Source organism: Helicoverpa zea, chromosome 28 (genome assembly GCF_022581195.2).
Source record: "Helicoverpa zea isolate HzStark_Cry1AcR chromosome 28, ilHelZeax1.1, whole genome shotgun sequence".
Lineage (NCBI taxonomy): Eukaryota > Metazoa > Arthropoda > Insecta > Lepidoptera > Noctuidae > Helicoverpa > Helicoverpa zea.
The window spans coordinates 3,281,850-3,308,978 of record NC_061479.1 but is presented as its reverse complement, the minus strand read 5'-3'; the positions used below and the strand labels follow the sequence as shown (position 1 = coordinate 3,308,978).

The 27,129-nt window shown below is 37.0% G+C and overlaps 1 protein-coding gene across 2 annotated transcripts in view; it reads right to left on the bottom strand.

Moving 5' to 3' along the window:
• The window catches only part of LOC124643716 (synaptotagmin-7), a 649,264-nt gene that overhangs the window by 482,309 nt on the left and 139,826 nt on the right, over positions 1-27,129 (bottom strand). The gene's annotated exons all lie outside the window — the stretch shown is intronic.

Here is a 27,129-nt window from a genome sequence, read left to right as displayed (position 1 = left end):
GACTGCCTTAACCAATAGCCCACAATGAGTCTTACTGACATAGTTGCAAAACAAATTAAACTAAAACAAACTCAAGTCATTCCCATGGTGGATGACGTCATTTGTAAGATAATTAACTTGATGTGACGTCACAACTTCCCTGTCAACACTCCATTACAAAGTTTTCTGTTATGTTAGGAAATGTTTACACTGAAAGTTTTCTACAGAAATATACCTACTCGTAGATCCTAGATTTCATTTTGTTTTGGGCACTCTATTTTTTGCTTATGTAGAACATTAAAAACTATATTATTATTAAAATTAAAATACTGAATGCATTTTGATGAAAGTTTTCAATAATAAAGCTTATTTATATCCTATCTTATATTATCTGAATGATGATAGTAGTTAACTGAAGAAGCGGGTGAAACCGTCGGCAGAAGCTTGTACATAGCTATACTTACACACAAAAAAAAACTGTAACGAAATATTGTATCATCAAATAAAGCTTTAGTAAAGTTGTGCAAAAAAGCTTTACTATTGTAAAACTGATTACAACTTTCAACAAAACATAACACAAAAGATACTATCCACATTATCATTCAGAACACAAAAGCGTTAAACTTGAACACTTACGGCCAGTTTCTTCATCAAAAGTTAAAGTTAAAGTAGGTAATGTCTAAAGTAAAAGTAACGGTCAAATTCGTTTTTTCAAGGCTAAAGTGACAGCAAAACTAATAGAAAAATTGAATTTTACCGTTCCTTTTACTTTAGACATTACTTTGACTTTTACTTTGGCTTTAACTTTTGATGAAGAAACTGGCTGTAAATGACCAGAAAACAAAATAATAACGCCACTTCTAAACACGGCTTTATATTCAAATCAAAGTTTCTGTAACAATGTGTGAAGACAATTCGGCTTATGTTGGCACTTACGCAAGTAACTTTGTACTTCAGGAAGTACAAAATGTTTTGTACTTGTTTAAGTACACACATAATTATTGTGCTTTATGGAGTACATTGTGCGGCAGTTTTATAAAGATAAGATTTCAAATTAAATTGAGATTAAGATAGGATGAAGATGATGATGTCCTCCACATCACATGTCCATACCATGAGAACCGGTCTCCACCCACTTAAGCACAGCCGAAAGACGTCCACTGCTGGACTGCTGACTACCCCAAGGTTCACCAATTTGCTCGATCTTCAGCTTCCTCTGCTTCCTGGCGACCATGGCCATAGATCAGCCGTCCATCTGTCATCGTCATCGGTAACTTTTTGGTTCTTCTGCGTGCTGGCCAGCATGTGGTAGATTTTATAAATAATTTTTAAATGTAATTTTATTTTATGTCAATATTGCGTATTGTAACTGCAATATTCAATTTGAAAAACATTGTTGAAAGATTCTTTTATCCTACAGACAGACGTGTGTTGCTGGGGAGTTTGTTGCACAACTTCTTTTTCCCAGCAAAAACACATAGGAAGTGATGAAGAGAGGGCGTTTTTGGGGACTGACTTTTGTAATTTTTTTTGACGTTCGAAAAGTGCTGTTTTGCAGCCAAGTTTGAATAAATGATTTTTAATTTTGATTTCTGCGGATAAACTCATTTCTGATTAAATTCCGCAGAGAAACACCTAGCATAGTCCTCTCCATTGCTCTCTGAGTGAATTTGAGCTTCCTCATGAGACCTACCTACATACAAAATCTTATTTACCTTAAAGTTACTTCCAACAGGCTTACAATCTGAGCCTCATTTGTTTGTGTTATGGGCCCACTTGGAGATATTCAAAGTTTAACCCCTTACATTAGCGAAACAAAGTAACATTAAAGGCAGAATGGCATGGAAATGGCACTGGAGGCAGTTTCTTGAATAAATGTTTAGGAAATCTTCAGAATGAAAGCCTCATAAAATGTTATTGATGCTTACTAAAGGCAATTGGTTTATTTTCACTCAGTTATTTTGAGTAGTAAATACAGATTTGGCAGTCAAATATAAGTGGTTTCTTCAGTGATCCTTATTTATAGGTGTTAAATGCGATAGTCGCTCGGTATGCACCGGTATGTATGTATGTCGGTGGGGAATAAGCAGTACCTACATTTGTACTCATTTATGTTATTTATTCTTCTTTCGTGTGTGTTTAATCTTTGTACACTTTTATGAAAAAAAAAACGGAACCGATAAAAATGTCAGATACACAGATAAGTGTAAGTGCTTTATAAAGAACATAGTTTCAAACGATAAGTACGTAAATACGATAATTTTCTTGGGGTAAGGATGGAACTGTTTGTAACACTTGGTTCTTGAAGTTTTTTCCATCATTCTCAATAATATGTCATATCATATGTCATAGATAAGTAGTTTTCTTGGGTACTGATGGAATCATTTGTAACAGCTAGTTCTCGATTTTTTTCCAACATTCTCAATAATGTTGGGTTTGGCTTCCAGTCTAATCAACAGGATAATAAGATTCAGCTCGTTACCCGTGTTTTGTCCGGGGCGGCTATCTAACTCCTCAACCCAGTACCCTGGACGACACGATACCACTTCGAAGGATTGGTTACCAGACTACCCGTAACAACTGCCAACTCTCAAAACTCGTTATGACAAACATCGTCACCCATCCACAGACCAACCGCGTTAAGCATTACTTGAACTTTAATTCACCGAACAGTTGTTACTAAGCCACCACACGAAACTTCACCCATTTATCATCAAGCAAATCCTCTCGACCATCCGAAGGTTGATTCTATCACCATAATGCGTCCATCAATCATTCGCACAATGGTTTGAGACCCTTTTGATCGTAAGAAGTCTTATTGTGAACATTTGGTATAAGGATGAGGTCTTACGGATGTAAGGTATAGGTCTTGATGTAAGCGGGGATGGTAGTGTAGCGTGTTAGAAAGATAGTAAGAGTTATCGTTGTGTATCTTAAAGGTAAAACGGGATCGTATTATAAGACTTCACAGTGCATTCATCATTTCATCAGAATCAGAATATTTATTATTCATATCATTTATTGCGTTCCAAAACTTTACTTTTGAAACATACATAGGTGTATTACATAACGGTCATAATATTATATTAAGTGCGCTATGTTTTACCGTGAAGGCGTCATATGTGGTCATCATTTCTTCTTCCCAGCAATAACATATAGGAAGTGGGAAAGGAAGGGCGTTTTTTGGGGGCTGTCTTTTGTAAACTTGACTTTTAAAAAAGTACATATTTTTGGCCTACTTTCATTTAATGACATTCTATCTATACTTACTAATATTATAAAGATGAAGAGTTTGTTTGTTTGTTTGTTTGTTTGAACGCGCTAATCTCAGGAACTACTGGTGTGACTTGAACAATTCTTTAGGTGCTAGATAGCACATTTATCGAGGAAGGCTATAGGCTACTTTTTATCCGGGTTCATGCAGAGGTTCCCACGGGATGCGGGTGAAGCCGCTGGCAGAAGCTAGTCTTTTATAAACTTCTAAATGACTCTGTAGGTACGTAGGTATATTTTATTGTTGTAAATTAAGGATACACTTTACTATTATTTTTATTATCTGTCTTTAGTATTTATCTTTTATTTTTATTGAAAGATAGTCAAATACTGAAAACTATAGTAAAATGGATAATTTAAAGTCCCTGACGATGTTTTTGCCGGGTCCAACTCGCACTTGGCCGTTTCTAATATATATCTTAGTACTAAAGTAACAATAAACTATTCATTTTTCCTAAGTGCTACTATGTAATTCCTGAACACGCACAAAGAAAAAGTATATTTATTCCTTCATCGACTTGTAAGTATATTGAGCTAACTTTACCAAGTTTGCTCACCTAGTTCCCTAATTCTTATTGCATAGGAAAAACCGCAATAATTGTTAGAAAGAAGTATCAATACATACTGCGTTATATTCATCATCTACCAAGCCTTTTCCCAACTATGTTGGGGTCGGCTTCCAGTCTAACCTGGGGCAGCTGAGTACCAGCGTGCCACATGGAGCGACTGCATCATTCTTCCTCAGCGCAGTTACCTGGACCTACCCTATAACTCTTGTTAAGACCAGTTGTCAGACTTACTGTCTTCTGACTACCCGTAACGATTGTCAAAGATGTTCAATGGCAGCTTAGACCTACAGTTTAACGTGCCTTCCGAAACACGGTCATTGGTATCCAAAATATACTCAAAAAGTACATACAAACTTAGAAATGTTGCATTGGTACTTGCCTGACCTGGAATCGAATCCACACACTCATACACGAGAGGTTAGTTGTTTACCCGCTAGGCCACCACGACTTTATACAGCCAGAGATTTAAACATACCCCTATTTTATACTGATCAGTAAAATAAACCCCTCGTTCATAAAAAAACGCTAACACTTCTGTAATTAATTTGCTTTATACAATCCTACATTATCCTGAAATATAAATTCCGGTCACGAACTATTGACTCTGCGGCTGTCATTTTGATTTCGCGCGAAAAAGAGATGAAACACCCTCTGTTAATATCAATTTATTCAAGGGAAAAAGAGATGGCTATATTATTGTTGGTCACGTCTTTGAAACTGACCATCCTGTTCAAGGATACAAAAAGTTTTTGGTTGGTAAAGGTCAGATTATTTTTTCGAAGTTGCTATGGTTTTAAGGGATTGGCAAAAGCCTGTATTTTTTATGAAAATTATGCAGATAAATTAGGTTATAAGAAGATGCCCATGAACATTAGGTCCGATAGGCAGTAAGTTCCACGTAAAATACTGGTGTTCAGTTACATCCAGTTAGACTAGAAGCCGATCTCAACATAGTTGGGAAAAGGCTATGCAGAAGATGATGGACTGAAGTAGGTAACCATGAAAGCTAAAGGCCAATTTCACTGACAATCATAAGTATTCGGTTGGTTAAAAGATATTTTTTTATATATGCTGAAAATTTCATGAAAGATTTTTGACAAAACGTGCTTTGTCTTGCTTTAGGAACTTTTATTTTTGTCTATTTTCTGTTTTAATTGCTCGTTTACTGCAAATATTTTTTTGCAAAACCGCCCGTTACATTACATTGAACCCAATTAAAACAAATTGAACTTACAGAAACAAAAAGCAAATGCATATTTTACTTGATTGTTCGGAATCACATTTCCAATTAATAAATGGCTGTAACGCGATTCTCATTAAAACCACAGAAACAATACAGAAAATAAAGATGAAATGAATACACAATATTAATATGAACGGTCATCTCTTCCGTGAATTGTAAAATTAATTTATATTTCTTCCTTATTTTTATAAGGAAGAAAGAGAATTATACTGATCTATTTATTTATTTAATAGTTCATGACTGTAGATACACATAAAAAATACAGAAAAGAAGAAAAATAGAACATATAGTAAGGCGCAGCTTATTTCCTAAGAAATCTCTTCCAGCAGGCCCGTTATGGGAGAGTTAGAATAAGAAGAGACGATCATCATCATTTGCCTAGCCTTTTCCCAACTACTGAGTACCTCAACCCAGTTGTCTCAATTTCTGGCCCGTAACAACTGCCTCAGATAACCGCAGTTTAACGTGCACTCCGAAACACGGTCCAAAATATACTTAGTAAGTACATACAAACTTATAAAGGTTGCATTGGTACTTGCATCGAACACATTATCATACTTGAGAGGTTGGTGCTTTACCCACTAGGACACCAGGACTACTAGGTTTAAGTTTCGATACATATATCGCTGAACTAAATAAACTAAGTCCCTTTACAGATTTCAGCTTTCAAACTTGAAATTGATGCAGAGCAGACTGTTATGCAATTCTAAAGGTTTTCACGTGAGGTAGATGTAAATTTTAGACTATATCGACGTGTCCCAGATCTAGGGTATGTTTGGTTTGCAAATATGTATCTTGCATGTCTCGTACCCATACTTGAATTTCTTTGAGAATTCACTGACTTAGAAACACTTATCGTTGAAGTTGTCGTAAGATTTGTAAGTTTTGGATGGGTATTTAAACTGTGGGTGGTTAAAGTCATATCTTTTTAAACTGAGTTTTGAGGATCTCCTTGTTAAGAAGCAACCGCACGACAAGCAATCAAAAACTTGGCAAAAGCAGTTGTGGTTTTCAGCCGTAATTTGTACATTTTGAATAGTGATAAATGTATTTTTAATAACGATGATGATTTATGCACGCTGCAGTTTTCAGTTATTCCCGCTTTAGTTCCTTCAATTCAAACTTACCAAATTTCAATAGATGGGGATACGCTCATTATTTACCTGTAAACAGAAACATAAAAACTATTAAGAAATATGAAGAGGATTGAGGATCATGTCCAGAGGGAAAACCAAAGAAACGACGAAGGAAGGTTTGGAGGAAAAAGAAGTGTTTCGCCGACCTCAATAGAAAATTGTTGTTTCCTATTATATAAAAATATATCTGAATATGTACCTAATTACTTAGTATAATCAACAACTTCTGAAATTGGGTAGAATAAATAATTGTGAATATGTAATTGAGATGTGGGTTCGATTACCGTATGTGACCTTACTTAATGAAGCTTCATCCTTGAAATTTCTATTATTTTTTAGTTTTAAAAGAAAACACTGAAGTCAACTTCAATTATTCAAAATTCTAATCAGACATAGACAATGCCTCTAGATAGAACATCTCTGTAAAAGAACAAGGCATTAAGATCTAAGACTCGATTATGTAGATCAGACTTCGTTCATCTACCTCTAACGATTATGCAAAACGAGATCGATTTTAATTAAGTGTATAAAAGCCGTTAAGTGCATCGTTTGGTAATTACTTTTTAATATTGCTGTCTATAAGTAAACTATGATAGAATTCTTCATTAATCTCCTGCCCTTATTAACCGACTTCCCAAAAAGGAGGAGGTTTTCAATTCGGTGTTTTTTTTATTTACATAAAATCTCCGTAGCATATCTTTATCTGTCTGCCTTAATTGCGCAAGTAACATTATTTTCAGTCGTTTAACTTTTGACAATTTATTTAAGTAACTATTACTGCTACTTTTTACCATTATTTGCGAGAATATATTGTAAATTCCGTGTTTAATGCTCTATAAATAAAACTTTACCTACCTTAATGATGTATTGTAAAACAAAAAAAAATCGAGTACATAGGTTTTTAAATAGTATCAAACAGCTGTGTTACCTACTGGGAAGTTAGTTCATCACCACTTCTTCTTTCCTTGCTATGGGGGTGCAGTCTTTTTAATGACAACTTAAAAAAGACCTAATATACCTAAAATAGCTTAGTAGCCTTCTTCCAATAAACAATTACCCACATAACAAGTCTCATATAATTTACATGTACACAAATAAATATTCATATCTTGATACCCATCCAATTCTCGTGAAAGCCTTCTTGTCAGACGAGGGTAATGATTTCCTGTTATGACGTCACTTCCTGCATTATTAGTGTCCCTGTTCGGGTACGTGACTTGCCTCGTATGGGGACGGAGAGTGTGAGTTGTAATATGGATATTTCACTACATAGTATAAAACAAAGTCGCTTTTTCTGTCCCTATGTCCCTTTGTACGCTTAAATCTTCAAAACTACGCACCCGATTTGCATGCAGTTTCTTTTAATGGATGGAGTGATTCAAGACAAAGGTTTATATGTATAATAACATACATTAAATAGTGGGGAAATACAGTGATCCCGTGCGAAGCCGGAGCGGGTCGCTAGTATAGAATAAAGGTAGGTATGGTTGTCGCCCAACTTTTTGTCGTCTTTGAACACTGTGTGAGTCGCTGCCATAGACATAGTATACAAACAGGACTGAGCAATTACAGCCAAAAAACGAGCTCGAGTGAAGCAGATAGCACGGAGGCCGTCTGTCCCTTTCTAATAGAGTGACTATCAGATTAAGCTAAAAATAAAATCTTTAAAAATATATTTTAATGACAATTCAAAGAAACTAATCTAAAGTTTGGTTTGCGTTTGAGAAAACGTAGTGTACTTATTTAGTTGGACTGATATGAATGTAAATAGTGCACACACTTGGACAGTAGATGTCTGATATGAATGTTAAGAAAGTACTCCAAGAAAATTTAATGCAACCCTCAACTGCAAAGAAACATAAATAATGCCATATCCAACCATATCATAATTTCTACATCAAGTTTAAACTTCAGGTCACGTAAAACCAACACCTATGCAACCTAAGGTAACACGCTTTTGTAACATGCGCACTGTAGCCATATTGTAAGTAGATTTTTTTTGTTAGAATAAGAATATAATGTTGCTAGAGAGGATTTCAGAGAAGTTTTTCATTGGTAGGTACTTAGTTTCCATTAATGTATTAGATGCTCATCAGTGATAAAATATCGATTTATATCAGTTCCCGTGGGAACTGCTGCCGATACGAAGATAAAATATAGCTTATGTTACTCGGGAAGAATGTAGCTTTCTAACAGTGAAATAATTTTTCAAAAATTGCAGAAGTCTCAGAGTCTTTAGGTATTTATAAACAACTAGCGACCCGCTCCGGCTTCGCACGGGGTAACAGTATTTCCCCACAATTTAATGTATGTTATTATATATATAAACCTTCCTCTTTAATCACTCTCTCTATTGAAAAAAAAAACGCATCAAAATCCATTGCGTAGTTTTGAAGATTTAAGCGTACAAAGGGACATAGGGACAGAAAAAGCGACTTTGTTTTATATTATGTAGAGATTAGAAAATATATTTTCCTCTTGATTGTATGAGACATATTTGGAATCAACACTAGTAATTAAAAATGTATTAGTTTCAAAGTTAACAAAATATTTTAATTAACCAAAATTTTGTACAAAGACCCACAGAGTTCTTTTCTCTCTAAATAAAATATTAAGGCATTCATCACAACACAATACCATTAATACAATTACCCCCTAATTATTTAAATTCTCACCAATCTTAATTATCTCTTCACTTGTCAATTTACCAAGAAAAGTTATATAACAAATTAAATTTAAAATTATTCAAGGTTTCGCCCAAAATGTGGCGTAGTTCATTAAATTATTTAAGCCACTTTGAAAAGATTAAAACCACAGATTATCCAAATTGAGGCCAGTGTAATCAAACGGAAAAGATTTGGGCGGGATTTGAAGACAAAATGGCGGAATGATGTTCCTTTTTTAAATGTGTTTTTGGTTTTCTTTTTAATGTTAATTGGGGCTGCTAATTTTTGTTTTTATTTTTATTGTGTGTTTTAGATGATTTGTAAGTAGAGGAGTTTCTAGATCATTGTATCTTAGTTCGGGGTTAGCTTTTTGCTAAGTAGGTTAGTGTGGACAAAAAAAAAAAAAAAAAAAAAATAATTTATTGTCTCAATAGTTTTTTACAAATGGATGAAGCCCTGAACCCCACACTAGGATTCCCTGTGTTGTGGGGTCCAGTCTCTTTCAATCCGTGACCATAAGGTGACTTTGAGTCTAACAGGATGTAGCTGAGTAGGTACTAGTGTTTTGTATAGAGCATAGTTAAAATCTAACAGCTTTACTACAAAAACTTAAACATCTGTTAAACACTTGTCTAAAAAAAGTATAGCTGCAAAACGGACCTTATTTCAACATCATAATCTGTCATTTTTAGACAGGTGTTCAACAGATGTTTAAAAGTTTTCTGGTACGACGGAAAGTTTCTTATGTGATTGGCTTTCTGACCATTCCTTGGTAACACTGATTGTTCAAACGTCAGGCTTCTGACTACCCGTAACGACTGCCAAAGATGTTCAAATGACATCCAGGACCCACCAAGTGAACGCGCGCAACACACGGAGGAACTCCTCGTGACAAGACGGTCACCCATCCACGGACAGACCGCACCAAGCGTTGCTTAACTTACATACGAATTACTACATAACATCTATAAACATTAACTTTACGAGTCCTTATTAATCAAATTAATGACTTAGATCTATCAGAACTGTATAGCCATTATAAACAAGCTTTGAAGAAACTTAATATTCTTGTAAAAATAAAAAGCCGATGAAAGGAAAAAGTACTGTGTAAAATAAATTGACGTATCAGGTTTACAAAACAATTTGTATTTGAAGTATGGGATCTGCTGTAAAGGCACGTTTTCATTGATTATCCTTCTAATATTATAAACTCAAAAGTTTGTATGTATGTTTATTCCTCATTTACGCAAGGATACTGAATGTATTTGATTAACAATATAGCTACTACTTTTATCCGTGTGCTGGAAGTAGTTCCCACAAGTAGCGGACCGACTTTTGCCCATAAACGGATAAAATATAGCCTATGTTACTTGGGAAGAGTCTAGCCTTCTATCAGCGAAATAAGTGTTAAATATGTTCGGTGGTTATGTTTGGAGCCTTCATAAATAAACAAAAAAAAAACACTATTTTTATAAAAACACTTTTTTAAATATGGATGTTAAGAAATAATGTTGCATGTGAGATAGCGACTGACAGAACAGTATGGAAGAAGAAAACATAGCGCGGCGATAAAAAAAACTGGGATGGACAAGCGGATGATCTAGAGTTCTAGATTTTACTTGTAGTTGGTATATTTACTCGGCAAACGTAGTGTAGGACGTCCTCAGGCACGGTGGAGTGATGACTTGCGCAAGACGGCTAGCAGGAGCTGGATGCGAGAAGCCGAAAATCGATCTCAGTGGCGTGCACTTGGAGAGGCCTATGTCCAGCAGTGGACTGCGATAGGCTGATGATGATGATGATGGTATATTGATTTTAATGGTAATAATTGTGAACCCTCATTTTACTTTAAAACCATACTACAATGTGAATTTACCTCTATACCTTTATTCTTTCCTGTCAATATCACATTTCCCATTAGAAGCATAATACCCGTTATTACGTCATAGATTGGATTATTGACATCAATAAATGACAAGCTGGAGATAATAGCTTTTCTTTTTATTGATTACTCTTAATTACTTCTACTAATTATGTCGTAATCTAAGAATTAAGGAGTCGTTATGATAATTCCTCATGAAGACGACGGCAATCAACATAAAAAATATATAAATCCAAATTGAGGACTACCTTTTTTTTTGGGAAGTTCAAAATAAAACTCGAAGTTAAATCTTACATGGAGTGCCAGAGCTCATCGAAAATTCGTCACTATTAGTCGTAATGTGTATCTTGTTTTGCCTTTGTACAATTTATTGTGTGAATAAAATTGTTTTTTTTTTGTAAGTTAAGTAACTTTCAGGTATTTCGAGTTAAGCCTGCGTTCAAACCAAATTTCCTGTGTTGGTTTGAACTTTTGAACACAGCCTAAGTCATCATCATCATCCGAGCCTTTTCTCAACCATGTTGGGGTCGGCTTCCAGTCTAACCGGATGTGACTGACAAGCATAGCGCATACAGTGTTATACAAGGAGCGACTGCCTATCTGACCTCCTCAACCCAGTTACCCGGGCAACCCAATACCCCTTGGTTAGGTTGAACTTGGTTGAACACGGCCTAAGTGTGCAAAAATAAATAGTACATACAATAAATCTACCAATTTTCCAATGAAAATGGAAAAACAGACAGGTTTAATAAATAATCATTACTGTACGGAATCGTTGTCAGTTTAAAGTAAACAAAAGCTATTGGAATACCTGTAAGCTGATATACAGGGCGTTATGTTGTTGAAATACGTTTGACCTATATTTTATTTTGTTTCCATTGTAAAAGCAGATTACTAAATGTCGCTTTTAGGTTGCGTAGACAGAGTGAGTAAGTAGTGAATGTGGAGTAAACTTCACAAACTTTTATTTTTGCAGACACCCGTGACAAAAACTATCGTATGTCCTTCTCTCGGATATAAACGGTTCAGCCATTCTTGAGTTATAAGTAATGTAACTAACACGACTTTCTTTTGTTTTCTTTTTAATCCAATTTACATTTTAATTAAAAACTATTCTATTAAACAAGCCTAAAACTAAAAGAAATTAAAAATTCATCCCCGTCGCTGTCGACTGGGAGCGGGACCAAGAGGCTGGCAACTTTCTTTTGTATGTATAGATGTACAAAAATTACTTCTCTAAACATTTATTATATGTATAGATGATTAATTTACCCCTGCAAACTTGTGTTTGCTTACCATAAAACTAAAGCTGCAGATTCCACAGCACCCTGTATGCTGACATGTTTGTCCAAGCATTAGGAGTGTAATTTAGCGCTTCAGCAAACACTAACATGACCCTAACTGTTGGCTGTACAAAATCAATAAGTAGTTTGTTTTATTATGGTGGAGAATTTATATTGGAGTTAGTATTTGTCTCATTTAAGTTGGGCGGTTTGACTTTGTTAAAAAAATCAGCTGATCTGAATTAAATAAATGTAGCAGACTGTTTCCCGCGTCCTTTTTATGGGAAATCATCAAATGACCCCTCCCACTGTGGGTGCAGCGTGAGGGAGTGTCAGACTCTTACTGACTAAAATCTACCATGTTCTTTCTGGAGCCCACAATCTACAGCAATCCAAGGCAGGCATTGGCCCTGGTGGGCTATACTGGGGTTACCCGCGTCCTAGGAATTACTCTACGAACCTAGATAAGAAGTAATCTGTCTTCAGTACCATAGGTATATCTCTTAACAACGTTTGTTAATGAGTAAGGTCGAAGCAACATACTGACTGTGACTGTCACACAGGTATCACTACATATAATAATTTATCCAAGTCCTCTGCTGCGTTAGTTCCGTTATAAACGCACGGATTTATATGCGATTAGAAAAAAAACAGAACAGTAAACAGTATTTATAAACTATAAGAAACATGCGTAGGTACAAAAAAATAGACTTACGCTCCACAGCCTATCCCGGAAATCGAACCCAAAACATACAGTAAAATCATCCACAAGAGTAAATCCCGAAATCACTTCCAATCTATATGATAATCCTCGTATCATTTAACAAAGGACAGATCAACAATTTCCGTCAAATACATGTATTGTATATATGTGAATTGATACGGTTTCGATGTAAAGGTCAAACGGACATTTTTGATTTCGATCAGCAAGATAAACACACAGATGAGCCGTTTTAATTTGTGTTACTTCTCGTCGATTTTTATAGTCTGTTTTTATTGCGTGTCTGTTTTAACTGAACTGTTTTGCTAGTTATCTACCTCTAGCTTCTTATTCATGTGATTTTTTGGCCTCGTTGGTCTAGCTGTCGCTAGTGCGGCTGCTGAGCACGAGGTCTCGGGTTCGATTCCCGAGTCGGGCCGAAATCGCTTTGTGGGTTTTAGAAGACTTTCACAAAGCAGCCCGGAGCCTGGAAGCTGGTGATTGATACACCCGTGCATCGGAGAGCACGTGAATGTCGGTCCTGCGCCTGATCTCTCTCCGGTCGTGTCGGATTACCGTCCCATCGGGCTATGAGAGTTAAGGAATAGTGAGTGCACCTGTGTCTGCGCAAATGCTCGTGCACTATAATATGTCCTGCGTAGTTGGCTAATCTCCTTACATGAGAACAGCCGCCGTAGCCGATAATCGGCTAGGAGGAGGACATCATCATTCATGTGATTTACCAGGCGATCCATCCCTTCTTAAGTTTTCCTCTCCCTCTTCATTCTTCTACGTTTATACTTAGTACACACTTTGTTACATGTGTGACAACCTCTTACCTCTTATATTTTCTGTAACTGGCGCTACTTTCAGACTTCCTCTAATGTACTCATTCCTCACTTTATCCTTCCTGTAACACCACACATCCATCTCAGCATTCTCATTTCTGCTACATGCACTCTTTTCTCGTCCCTCTTTTTCAGTGCCTTATACACAGATCCTTACATAATCCTTTTAAAATTAAATTTATAGTCACCTTAGCATATCTTACACACTTCACTACCAAAAGTCACCTCACCAGCCACGTTGTCCCAAAATAACCTTTACCACCTCGATTTAGAATTCACTTTCAAACAACCAGCTTGTAGCAAAAGCGTGCGGTTTGAATGGTAAACTAATTTCGATGTGGCTTCGACCTGTAAAGTGCATGAACAAAATGAATTATTTATTGAGCATACACTGGACTTAATTAACTATGTAATTGGCAGTAGGTACTGAAAAATGTATTGTTTCAGTGTAGTAAAAGTTTAGACATGATTAATATAGTTAGACTGATGTAGTGGTCCGAATGCCCACATTCTACTTAAAGAAATGATGATGATGATGTCCTGCTAGCCGATTATCGGCTACGGCGGCTGTTCTCATGTAAGAAGATTAGCCAACTACGCAGGACATATTATAGTGCACAAGCATTTGCGCAGACACAGGTGCACTCACTATTTAAAGAACTATGTAAGCGGGTGGTTAACGCTTCTCGTGACCAAAAGGCTGGCTATTACCTCGGAAAAAGGATCAGCATGACCATTCAACGAGGTAATGCTGCCAGCCTCTTGGGTACGCTCCCAGTCGACAGCGACGGGTTCGTATTTCTTTATGCTTGTTATAAAGATAGTTTTATTTCATGATATAATCATACATTAAATGCCTTGTTTGGAGATAGGCAGAAGCATCTCCGAAGCGATACCGATATGGACAGACGACCTTATAAAGGTCGCCGTAAGACGCTGGATGCAGGTCGCCTCCAACAGGTATCTGTGGAGATCTGAGGGGGAGGCTTATGTTCAGCAGTGGACGTCCTATGGCTGAGATGATGATGATGATCTCGAAGCTAAAATTATAAACTTAAAAAAACCCCCGACCCAAAAAAAGTACGCAATTATTATGACAAAAGGTTAAAAACGCTAAACCCTATAAAAAGCAAAAAATTACTTTTAACACTACGTAAGTACCAACTAAAGCATGTCAGACTAAACTAAATTTTGTCGTGTCGGGGGACCGCTCTAATTATCTAATTAAGATTACTATATACATTATTGTTTTTTTTATATACGAATGTTGTAATTAGGTAGGTACCTATCATTTGATTTATGTAAGTATTTTTGAAGGTAAAAAGCGGTCCCCCGACACGTCAAAATTTAGTTTAGTCTGACATGCTTTAGTTGGTACTTACGTAGTGTTAAAAGTTATTTTTTGCTTTTTATAGGGTTTAGCGTTTTTAACCTTTTGTCATAATAATTGCGTACTTTTTTTGGGTCGGGGGTTTTTTTAAATTTATAATTTAATTTTATTTCATGCTTTTTGAAGGAGTTACTTAATTTTTCCTTCATTTAATTTATTTTATTTTAAGATGGGGTAGCTATATGCGATCTCGGCCAAAGGAAGCTGTTTAACAATCCTCATGACAAACTGGCTCTGGGAGAATTGCACAGATTGAGAAACAATAAAGATTAATCTTTGGTGATCCAGGGTTATATACCATTCCAGGGTTTCATCCGCCACATCCCATTTCCAGCATCAGGTTCTCGTCAATTAGAAACATGAAGAGAACCAGTCAAGACAAATTCAACGAGCCCAAACTCGATGGGTTTACTAAAAGGCAGTTCAGAGTTACGTCTCCTATCTTCGTGTCCTAACAGCAGACCAGCTCAGTGGTTCCAGAAGACATTAGTATTTCAAATTTCAGATCCCACATATGCTTGCAAGTAAACTGAGCGTGTAACATTCCTATCACACCTAACAAACGAGCTGATGACCTTGAAGACCTGAACCGATTTCCACCAAACATAGCTAAGAACACTCCCGAATGACATTCCTTTCAAACAAAAAAACCGCATTACAATCGGATCATCCGTTTGGGAGCTACGATGCCACATACACATACACACACACACACACACACACAGACACGTCAAACTTATAACACCCCGTCGTTTTTGCGTCGGGGGTTAAAAATTACCCCACACTGTACTCACAAACTCTGTTAAAATAGTTAGAGTTATATACAGTACAACACATAATAATGCTTTATGTAAATAAACACAGAAAGCGGTTTCCAATACACTTGTGCATGTTATTGAAATTCTACGATCATATTGACCTTAATTTTATCTATTTTTATACAAAATTGCTATGTTCAGAAAACGCATTCGCGAGAAATGTTACTGGGGTAATTTCAAATCTCAAATTATCATAAACTACGTTAACTTTGTTTTTTAGAATACAAGCTGTTGATTTGCATCCGTGCCATATTCAAGGAGGTAATTATGCTAATGATTCTCGACCCAAATCAATAAAAAAATTGGTACGTAATTTTTTTTCTTTATTTTTTTTTCGGAATTCCGTAAATGTCATCTAGCCTTATTTAAACTTGGCGCGTATGTCACTGGCGTTAAAACCGTGCTGCACCCTCACACAAACGCAAACACAAAGCATACGCAACGATCACTCATAAATTTCATTCATAAAATTGGATTACTTCGGAAATACCACGACATTACAATGACAAAAAAAGCAGTGCATATTAGTTATTTCCCATCTACTGTAATTCTAATCGATTATTTACGTATTGTATGTCCTCCTCCTGAACTATGGCACAAATGCAAATCAACACCTTGTATACTATTCCGTTCCTCTATCTTCTAAGAAATTATATCAATAAAAAGTGTATAATTTTCTAGTCTGAATAAGTCCATCAGTAACTACCGTTCATTCCTTCTGTAGACGAGAAGAGACCTGTGCCTTGCAGTGGGACAGTAAAACAAGGTTAATAATGAACCATGTTTTCCAATCTTTAAATTATCAAAATATAAGCTACTCTCTTCTAGCAAGCTACTCTGTTTACAAACTACTCATATTAAAGTGTCTCGACCCAATTCTGACCACATATCAAAATCACATGAATTGGAAAATTTCCCATACTACTCATACGCACTAAATATTCCCATTCGACTGAGCAGTAAATTCCCATTAGGTTAATGACAAAACGCGCTGACAATGTCTTTAATTATTGCATTAAATTGTTTACGATCTCTGCCATTAAGTTAATATGAGTGTTACTTAAAACCCCTTTTGCTTTTGTGATGGAAAATAACTGGTATTTCACTTTTAATGATAGCTTTGAGTTTGATAAAGCTGGGTATCGTTAGTTATATTATAAATGCGATATTGAGTTTGTTTGTTTGTGATGCTTTTTATCGTTAACAGCTGAAAAGGTTACGATAGAATTTGGCAAATGGGGAAGTGGGGGATGGATCATGTGATAAGGAACATAAGGACATGAACGTGGATTTATATAGAAGAAGGAAATTACCAAATAAATGATGGATAGACTGTATGAAAGTCAATATGGCTAGGAAGAATGGTGTCAGCGTAGCATGTTTTCTTTTTCCATACTATTCTATCTATCATCTTCGAATCTTGAGCGCTGACCTTCACCTGCGCAGAAATAATTTATTGGGTCCCTTTTGTGGTATGAAGTGAGGCGCGGGGGTGGGCTAAAGCGGTGATTGGCCCGCAGCGCATCGCGTCATAGCCGTCACTCGGGATTGGTTCTTTGCTAATAAATCACTTCTGCGCAGGTGAAGGTCAGCGCTCAAGATTCGTGCCGATGATTCTAACATTACTTTTTTGCAAATATATCGACTTTCACACAATCCATCCATCATTTCTTTGGTCGTCCTCTTCCACTACATCCATCTAAGTTCATGCCCAAAACCTTCTTCACAACATGATCTTGATTCCTTCGCATTGCATGCAAAACAACCCTGTCATAATTAATTCGTAGAACAACCCCTTTCAGCCATGACGAACATCACTACCCTGAAATTAAATTAACATGTATTGTAATGGACTATCAAATTAATGGGAGTGCTGAATATATTTCACGAGTCATTCGTTTTTATAACCGTCATTATTGTTTTGTAAAGGATTGTAAACCCGTATTTAGGTAGGTGAGTTATTGTGGCCCTGGTAGATGAAGGATTAACAAGGAACATGGTGGGTTTTAGTCAGTAAGAATCTGACACTCCGTCACGCTGCACCTACAGCGGGAGGGGTCATTTGACGATTTCCCACCAAATAAAGGCCCTGGGTGATGATTCTGGTCTAGAGGTCTTTGGTGACTTTTCACCATTTTGTTTTGTTGAAAAGAAGTTACAATGTAATATCTCATTTAGGTCTATGACTGCTATAGTCTAAAGATAGAAGAAATGTGTCTTTTGTTAAGAATGTAAGAAACATGGTGTTCTGAAAGTCAGATAATAAATTCCATACACATTTATATTATGTTTCACTGTTTTATCCCTTCATGTTTCCAAACAAAATATATGCGCATTGCAGCGACTTCACAGCTAGCATGGTGTTCGGTGCACAAAGGTTGCAATTTCGCGACCATTTTAGAAATGTTCGCACGCAATGTCTTACTGTTTGCTAGAGCGAGTACACCAGAAGATACATTTGTGTGCGTCACAGTGGTAATCAAGCTATTTTACTTTTCAGATAACTATAGTTAAGTGCCAGGAAACGGCAAAATAAAAGCAATATTATTATTTCATTAACTACAACCAATTTTAGGAGATAAATGTTGTGATAGAAGTAGCGCTTTTAAGTTATTCTTTCATTATTTTGAGTTATCTTTTAGATATCCATAATAGAATGTCTAGACCTAAAATAAATAATTTCTAACTGTTATCCTTTCTATTAACAACCGTTTTCTAAGTAGGTATCATTTTACAAAAGGTGTTAAATTAATCAAGGACTTGATAATTTTACATTACAAATAGTCCTTTTCTTTGGAACTTCATTGAATAGATTATTATCTGCCTAGCCTTTTCCCAACTATGTTGAGGTCGGCTTCCAGTCTAACTGGATACAACTGAGCAACAGTCTTTCACATGTTGTAACCACCGTTCTAGTTTCTGACTACCCGTAACGACTGCCAAGGATGTTCAAATGACAGCCGAAGCCCACCAATTTAGCGTGCCTTCCGAAACATGGAGGAACTCGTCATGACAAGATGGTGACCTATTTCCGATGATAACCTTACTATTGCTTTGCCTTAACCTAGATCAAAAGTCCTTTTTATGAGATGCTAAGAATCAGACTATGTAAGTAATAAGTTAGTTCTCGAACTTCCTATTGATCAAAGTTACTAAGTACATCATAAAGAACAGTTCTGAACTGTGGGAATGACATCCGACAATGTTATGCAGGATCTCCTTCAAATGTGGATTAACGGGCATTCCCGTAAGCAAATCAACAGATAGATTAATATTAGGGATGGCCATAAATGGCTCAAGGTCAAGGTCATTTACAAAATGTTCGATATGAGAATGTTATTTAAATAAAATTACTTTTACGGATTATATCGCGGTTGTATTAATATTATTTAATCCCGACGTTTTGGATCCTTTTCAGCATCTATGGTTACGGGCAGACATGGGCATGTCAGTCAAATTTTTAAGAGGTCAAAAATTGTGTCTAATTTTATAAATTTTTGGTAAATGAACTCATCATGCCGCTGTTTCAAGTGATTTATACATCGGGGAACCCTCTTTATTAAATCCTACTGTTTTGGCATTCTGCCAGCAATACTTAGATGTTCATTGACAATGTACGAGTAGGTACCCAATATTCTCCAGACAAAGATCTCAAGTGTTAAGCTTGTGGCACATTATAGCAGCACCGCAACAGCACGGCTGCAGCACGGCGTCGCCTCGAATTAAGACTACGGCGAGCTGTCAGCGCGCCAACCACGCGCTGTCCGCTCGCCGCGCGCCGGTCGCGAGGTGTAAGCTTGCTGTCACAGCAAACTCAATATTATTTTAAGACGATTATGATTGATGTTATGATTAAACACGACGTAATGACGTTGTTTCGCTGCCGGCTCGGAGTCGGCGCGCAATTAGCACGCCGTTGGCGCGCTGTACGCATGAGGTCAGCACGCGGGCGGCGAGTCGAGTTGTGTGGAAGCGGCAAGCACGCTGACTGCTCGCCGTTGGCTTTTTCATATTGACATTACGAAATATATTATAATATACACGATTTAATGCTCTCAATTGAATGACAACTTAAATGCTGGTGTGGAGCCGTGCTGTTGCGGTGCTGCTATAATGTGCCACAAGCTTTATGCATTAAACGTCGATATATGTCTGGGAGATTCTATCTTCATTTGTCTTCAGTCTAGAAATTTCTACTGTAGGGCAATGAACTTCTGCAAGACGGAAAGAGTTACGGTGGCCCTGGTACATAAAGAGCTCCAGAAGGAACATGATGGGTTTTAGTCAGTAAGAGTCTGACACAGCTGGAGGTGTCATCTGATGATTTCCCGTCTCAAAAGACAAATACTTTAGTATTAGCATTATTCCCTCCACTTTTCCCCTGGCAGAGAAAATCCAAAAAAGATATTGTTGGGTTATTATCACCGTACCTCTTTATAAAAGTTCCTTATATTATTTGCTTAACGAAAATAAACACGACCAAACTTTGGATACAACGGATAAGACAAAGCAGCTTAGTAAATAAATCTTGACTAATTTCGGTGCTTGTAAAGGTGTTTTCCTATTAATCTTTCATGAGATTCCCTGGCTTAGCGCCAAGTAACAGAATTTGTCTCTTCAGGTAAGAAGACTCACACACGGCTAACTTTTAGTCGGCTGATAGTTTGGGCTCGGAAATCAGTATGAAGATGAATGGTAGTTCGCACATAACAGAGATCAGGTATTTAGCCGCTGTGAGACCAACTGAAAACTATGGACTTTTGGAACTTTCTGAAAAATTTGGGATTGGAATTAAGGTTTTCTTTAACAAAAGTTTTTGATAACCATCGAGTCAATACTGTCGGCCGACTGTTTATGTGTAGTTTGCGGGTACTCTAAGTCTAAGAGGGGTTGTCAACTAATAAATTTTGTGAAGTATGTGTTTTTGATTTACGATTGTTATACTGCATCTGCTGCAATCTGTGCAAGGAAAGGTGGAGATGATCTTTTTAGCCAGAATATTATATTTCATCTATTGATTACTTCTGCTGTGAATCTGTCTGATTTATATACTGACTAGCCGTTCTATCTATTACCTACCCATGTTTCCACACAAGTTCCAAAGGAACTTCTTTCTGCAAACGTAGAAAAAGGTGATCTATGTATTCGAGTCTACGCCATCTGTGTACTAATTTTGGGATGAAAGCCAGGTTGACAGAGCTGCTTTCGCATCTAAATATAAGACAAAATTACTTTGCTATAATACTTTCGAATTTATTTTCAGAATACTCGAGCTACATGAACTTACTGGACTTATTTACTAATTATTTCTGCTAAGAAGATTTTTCTCCTGTTTGAACATAATTACGCCGTCTAAATAGGGCTAATATGGCTCATTAGAGCTTACTTAATGAGTACTCAGGCTAAAAGAATGATATCATTACGCAAGGCCGACAGATGTCACATCAAAAGGGAAACTGACAAATATATAAGATACAAAGTATATATTGTGACCCGCCCTGGCTTCGCACGGTAATAAATTACGAACCTTAAGCCTTGGCCACGAATCCCTTTATGGGGTATGATTGCAGTTTTGTTGGTATCTAAAATTCCGAATCATAAGATACGAGCATAGCCTTAGGACTAACCAATCGTGTGTGAAGGGTATCCCGGTATTGTATAATAAAACTAGCTCCTGCCAGCGGTTTTACCAACATCTCGAATTTCTGTTCAAACCTGGATAAAAAGTAGCCTTTGTATAACCTTCCAATGTTCCAATTTATTTTCGTGGTGGCCTAGTGGGTAAAGGACCGACCTCTCAAGTATGAGGGCACGGGTTCGATCCCAGGTCAGGCAAGTACCAATGCAACTTTTCTAAGTTTATATGTACTTTCTAAGTATATCTTAGACACCATTGGCTGTGTTTCGGATGGCACGTTAAACTGTAGGTCCCGGCTGTCATTGAACATCCTTGGCAGTCGTTACGGGTAGTCAGAAGCCAGTAAGTCTGACACCAGTCTAACCAAGGGGTATAGGGTTGTCAACGGTCAAATTCGTTTTTTCAAGGCTAAAGTGACAGCAAAACTAATAGAAAAAGCGAATTTGACCGTTACTTTTACTTTAGACATTACTTTGATTTTTACTTTGGATTTTACTTTTGATGAAGAAATTGGCTGTATGTCAACTTTCACACAATCCATCCATCGTTACTTTGGCTGTCCCCTTTCTATATCTATTTACCCACGTGCATGCTCAAAACCTCAGAAATAATTTCGCCTTCTTCTAAGAAATACAAAATTTCGCGGAAAAACAAAGCAATTTTATTTGAATGACAAAAAGAAAAGTAGGAACATTTTGCAGTAAAATATTATATTGCTCAAAATATCGGGCAAGGACGAGTGCAGAAATAAATTAGACTTGTTTGTCACCCGACAAACTCAAGGTGACCTCGATAGAAAGTCTTAAGATTTTGATAGGTGCGGTAAGTTTCTACCAAGTTGTATCTACAGAATAACATCATCTACATAGCCTTTTCCCAGTTATGTTGGGGTCGGTTTCCAGTATAATACATATATATAGTGCATAGTGTGTATAGTATGTATAGTGTTTACATGAAGCGACTGTCTATCTGATTTCCTTAAACCAGTTACCTGGGAAACCTCATACCTAGTAGTAAGACTTTTACTAATACAACCAATGATAAATAAATGCGTCCTAGCCTAAGCCATATTGTACAAGCATTTGCGCAGACACAGGTGCACTCACTATTCCTTCACTTACATAGCTCGACAATCTGAAACGACCGCCGGAGAGAGATCAGGCGCAGGACCGACATTAACGATGCACGGGTGTATCAATCACCAACTTCTAGACTACGGACTACTTTGTGACAGTTTCTAAAACCTACAAAGCGATTTGAGAACGTCCTGAAACTCGAGCCCGAGACCTCGTACACAGCAGCCGCGCTATGCGAATACTGGACCAACGAGGACTTTATTCAAAGGCCAATCGTTTGACACACATGTACCAGGTCAGCTGGCACAAACATAGGTAGTACTAAATAATGCTGCTATCAAAGAGAATCTGGAACATCAATATACTATACTAGGCAGTCAGAAATTCAATAGAGTTAGACGCAGTCAAAGCTTTTAGACTGAGTGTACCTTTATGCCTAGGCGTACTGGCATAGCCAATATATGTAGGTACATACATTATACATATAGATTCAGCTGTTAGGCCGATTTCCTACATATGTGTTAATTATGAAAGCATGTTTTGTATATAAATGTAAAACAGCAATTTTAATCTTTAATAGTACGTAATATAGATGGAAAAGTACCTGTGTATGTGTTTCTTCCACACCAAAACTGGTGAACCGGTTTAAATTGGTATAAAGATAATCTATAGCCTAGGAAAAGATTAAATTAAAATTTAAAATAGGCTGAAAATCAGCACTTTTTTAAGGTCATGTTGATAAAAAACAGCCCCCAAAACGCCCACCCTACACCACTTCCTATGTGTTATTTCTAGAAAGAAGAAATGGTAGAATCTTCCCTTATTACTTTTTGCTGCGGTAAGTAGATACCTCAAAACACGGGAAACACCAACTCAATTAAAATTCCCAATTTAACCCCAATTTTTTGAGTACAATATTGGGCTAGCCGCACACACTCAATAATATTGTCAATGCAAGATTGTCAAAATCTTCATCAATAAAATGATCCCCGCACACTACACAATATTATTGTCAATTTTTCATGGTACAATCTGACTCAGTCGCTCCGCAGCTAGATTCATGTGCGCACGTTGAACATAAAGCCGCGTACGCACGAACGAACAAATTTGTTGCGTTACATGATATGCAACAACTTGGTTCGCACGTGCGTACCACTATCGAACATCGAACACTCTGTTCGTCAAACATGTTCGCGGCGATCCTTGTAGTGTGTTCTGTATGGACGGTGTTCGAAGAGCTTTAATAAATGTTACGCAACAAAACTGCGAACATCAAAAAATTCTCCGCTACTTCACAATCGACTACCTACAACGGCGCCGTCATGGCTACTAAGATAGAGTTCACGACTGTTGTTCGCGAACTCGACTCGAACTATGTTTGCGTTCGTGTTCGAATATGCCGTCCATACGTACGAACCAAATGTTCGGGTCTGGTGTTTGTGTTCGCTATGTTCGTGTTCGTACGTGCGTACGCGCCTTAATGGAAAGAAAGAAAAAAGTCGTTGCATTGAGTATTGCATTAATTTTACTAACTAAAAAAAGGCAATCAAGAAAGAAACGATGGATTAAGGACTGGATGAGAAAAAAGCTGAGTTAAATCACTTTAATTTAATAAATGAACTAAGTTTTTCCGTAAGGGTACTATCATCAACAGTATCAATACTATTTTCGCTTTGGATACTGTTTTCGTCTTCCATTTTGAACAAATAACACGAACGTCCACCTGCCTTGAAATCTTTTCCTCAACTAAAATATTGCCGCGCGCCCGCACACGTCAATATGATTGACAATACCCCTGCCTCCCCCCGATATTGACGTGAAAAAAACTGAATTTCTGGATAATCTACAATATTATTGAACAATACCGCAATACAGGCCGCACACACACAATATTATTGACAATACGTACTTTATTGACAATATTATTGAGTGTGTGCGGCTAGCCTTACACATGACAAATACTTACTTCATATAAATTGATTGACAAATGACTGCCGACACCCATTTCACGTGGACCGGTGAATCAACGATAAAATATATATCAGCGATTTCGATAAAATATTGGACACGCTTTTGAATTGAAGCGAAAACATTGGTGAGGTATTTTATTTGTAAAATGAAGCAGGTATTTTTTAGTAAGATAAGTGGCTCTATTTCCTACTTTTCTGTGATTTATAAGGCTAACTAGCTTCCGCCCGCGGGTTTGCCCGCATAGAGTTCGGTTATATCGCGTTTCCAAGCGAATTCTTAAAAAGTCCGGGATAAAACTATCCTATGTTCTTTCTCAAGGTCAACTCTATCTCTGTACCAAATTTAATAAAATCAGTTCAGTGGTTTAGACGTGAAAGCGTAACAGACAGACAGACAGAGTTACTTTCGCATTTATAATATTAGTAGGTATTACTCGTGGATTCGGCTATTATTTGTACATCTTTGGCAGTCGTTATACATTAGGTTTTAAGATGCCAGAAAGTCAGACAACCATTCCTACTTATCAAGAGGTATCAGGTTGTCTAGGTTGCTGGGTTGAGAGTACCAGATAGGCAGTCGTTCCATATTGCAGCAGCATTATTTTACACTCTCAGTCGACACCAACGTCTACTAGAGAATAGGCTAGGCAGATAATATTATTTCAATTCCAGCTTATACCTTATCTAAGTGAAAAGCAAAAGCATGATTAAATCATTGACTAAGACGCTTAACCAAAACGAACAAACATTCTTATAATCCCGTATTCTGTGTTTACGAAAAACTTCACGAAAATAAAACTGTCCTTCCCAAATATATTCTCCTAAACATACTAACCTAAAAACCAGCCGAATTCCAACCTTGACACGATGACATAAAGTTCAAATTTCCTTAGCAAATTATAAGTAGGATCTACTTATTCTCTTTGACAAAGGAAAAGTTTTAAGTATCTTGCGAGGTTGGTAATTAACTGTCCCAGCTGCATGCTTGTTAAAAAGACAAGACGGATTTGTGAGAGCTGTGTAATTTATTTAAATAACTAGTCATTTTTTTCTGCTTCTCTCTTGTAAATGTCGTCATTATCAGCGTTTTAACCGACTTACAAAAAAGGATAAGGTTCTCAATTCATCGGAATATTTTATGTTTTTTGTAGGTATGTTCACTGATTAAGCAAAGACGCCTGGACTGATTTTCCATTTTCTTTTATATTAATTGTCCCTCCTCTGAAGGGCACATTATTTCCCGAGCCTTTTCCCAACTATACTGGGATCGGCTTCCAGCCTAACCGGATACTGCTAGGTACCAGATTGGAAGCCGACACCAACGTAGATGGGAAAAGGCTAGACGGATGTTATAACTACAACCCCAGCTGTTACCTTATGTTAGTGAAGTGGTAAAACATTAACAAAAACATTTTCACCTTACACGTATAAAATATTGTCTTAATGTACTCTGAGCGAGTATAGCACATTAAATTGTAAGTGGGTGCATTTAATAAGAGTCGACCTTAATGCACTTATTTTTAAGTTTATTTTTGCACTTACGATTTTGATATTCCACATTAATATTATAAACGCGAAAGTTTGTATCTATGGATGTTTGTTCTTCTTTCACGCAACTACTAAAAAAATATATTCTGATAGAATTAGGCAGTAACACGTATAGATCAGAGTAAAATACAGGCTATTCATGAGCTAGAAGGAATTCTTAGGATGCAGGTGAAACCAGGGGTGAAAATTACAAATAAGTGAGACCTACCATTTACAAGACACTTATCCCATCCCCCAACTTTGAAAACTTTACGGACCTTTTTCAATCAAAAGGAAAATAAGTTTTCAATCCAAGAATTGACCCCGGAAGAAGAAGGTCAAGCGATCCGATCGATAAACACTTGTACTATGAATCTTAAAGGTCAAACTTACTAAAAGATAGTGGAATACAAAAGATACTACTGCCTTACTAATGTTATAAACGAGAAAGTATCTCTGTCTGTCTGTTTGTCTGTAGCTCTTTCATGCTAGAATTGCATTTACATTTATATAGAAGTAGCTTCCGCCCGCGGTTTCACCCGCGTCCCGATATGACTGTTTCGCGTAGCCGAATGGTGACAAAAACTATCTTATGTCCTTTTGCCGGGTCTAAGCTATATCCCCTCTAATTTTCAGCTTAAGGGTCAATTCCCACTGAAAGAGCAGCGGCCGGCAGCGGCCGTAAGAGCACGGACAATGTAAGAGTGCGGCGCCGCGCGGCCCGCTGCGCTCGCGCTCAATCACTTGCATTTACGGCCGCTGCCGGCCGCTGCCGGCCGCTGCTCTTTCAGTGGGGATTGACCCTAAACGGTTCTTCCACTCTTTAGTTATAAAAGGTGTAACTTTCTTTTATATATATAGAAGATGATGATTGGTAGACAGTTAGTTTAGTCTGAAAAAGGATTTATTCGGGTGCGCCGAAGTAGTTTTCTCGGAACGTGAATAAAACTGCGGGTAGCAGTACTATTGAATAAACCTTCGATCCAACCTTTAGTCCTATAGAAAAAGGGTTCTTTAAAAAGTAAGCAATCCGTTTAGTTCGCTCAATTTATTATTTCTAAACTATCCATTTGCCATGGTTTCGTTTACGACGACTGTCTTAATTTGTTGAAAATTCCAGGTTATTACCAT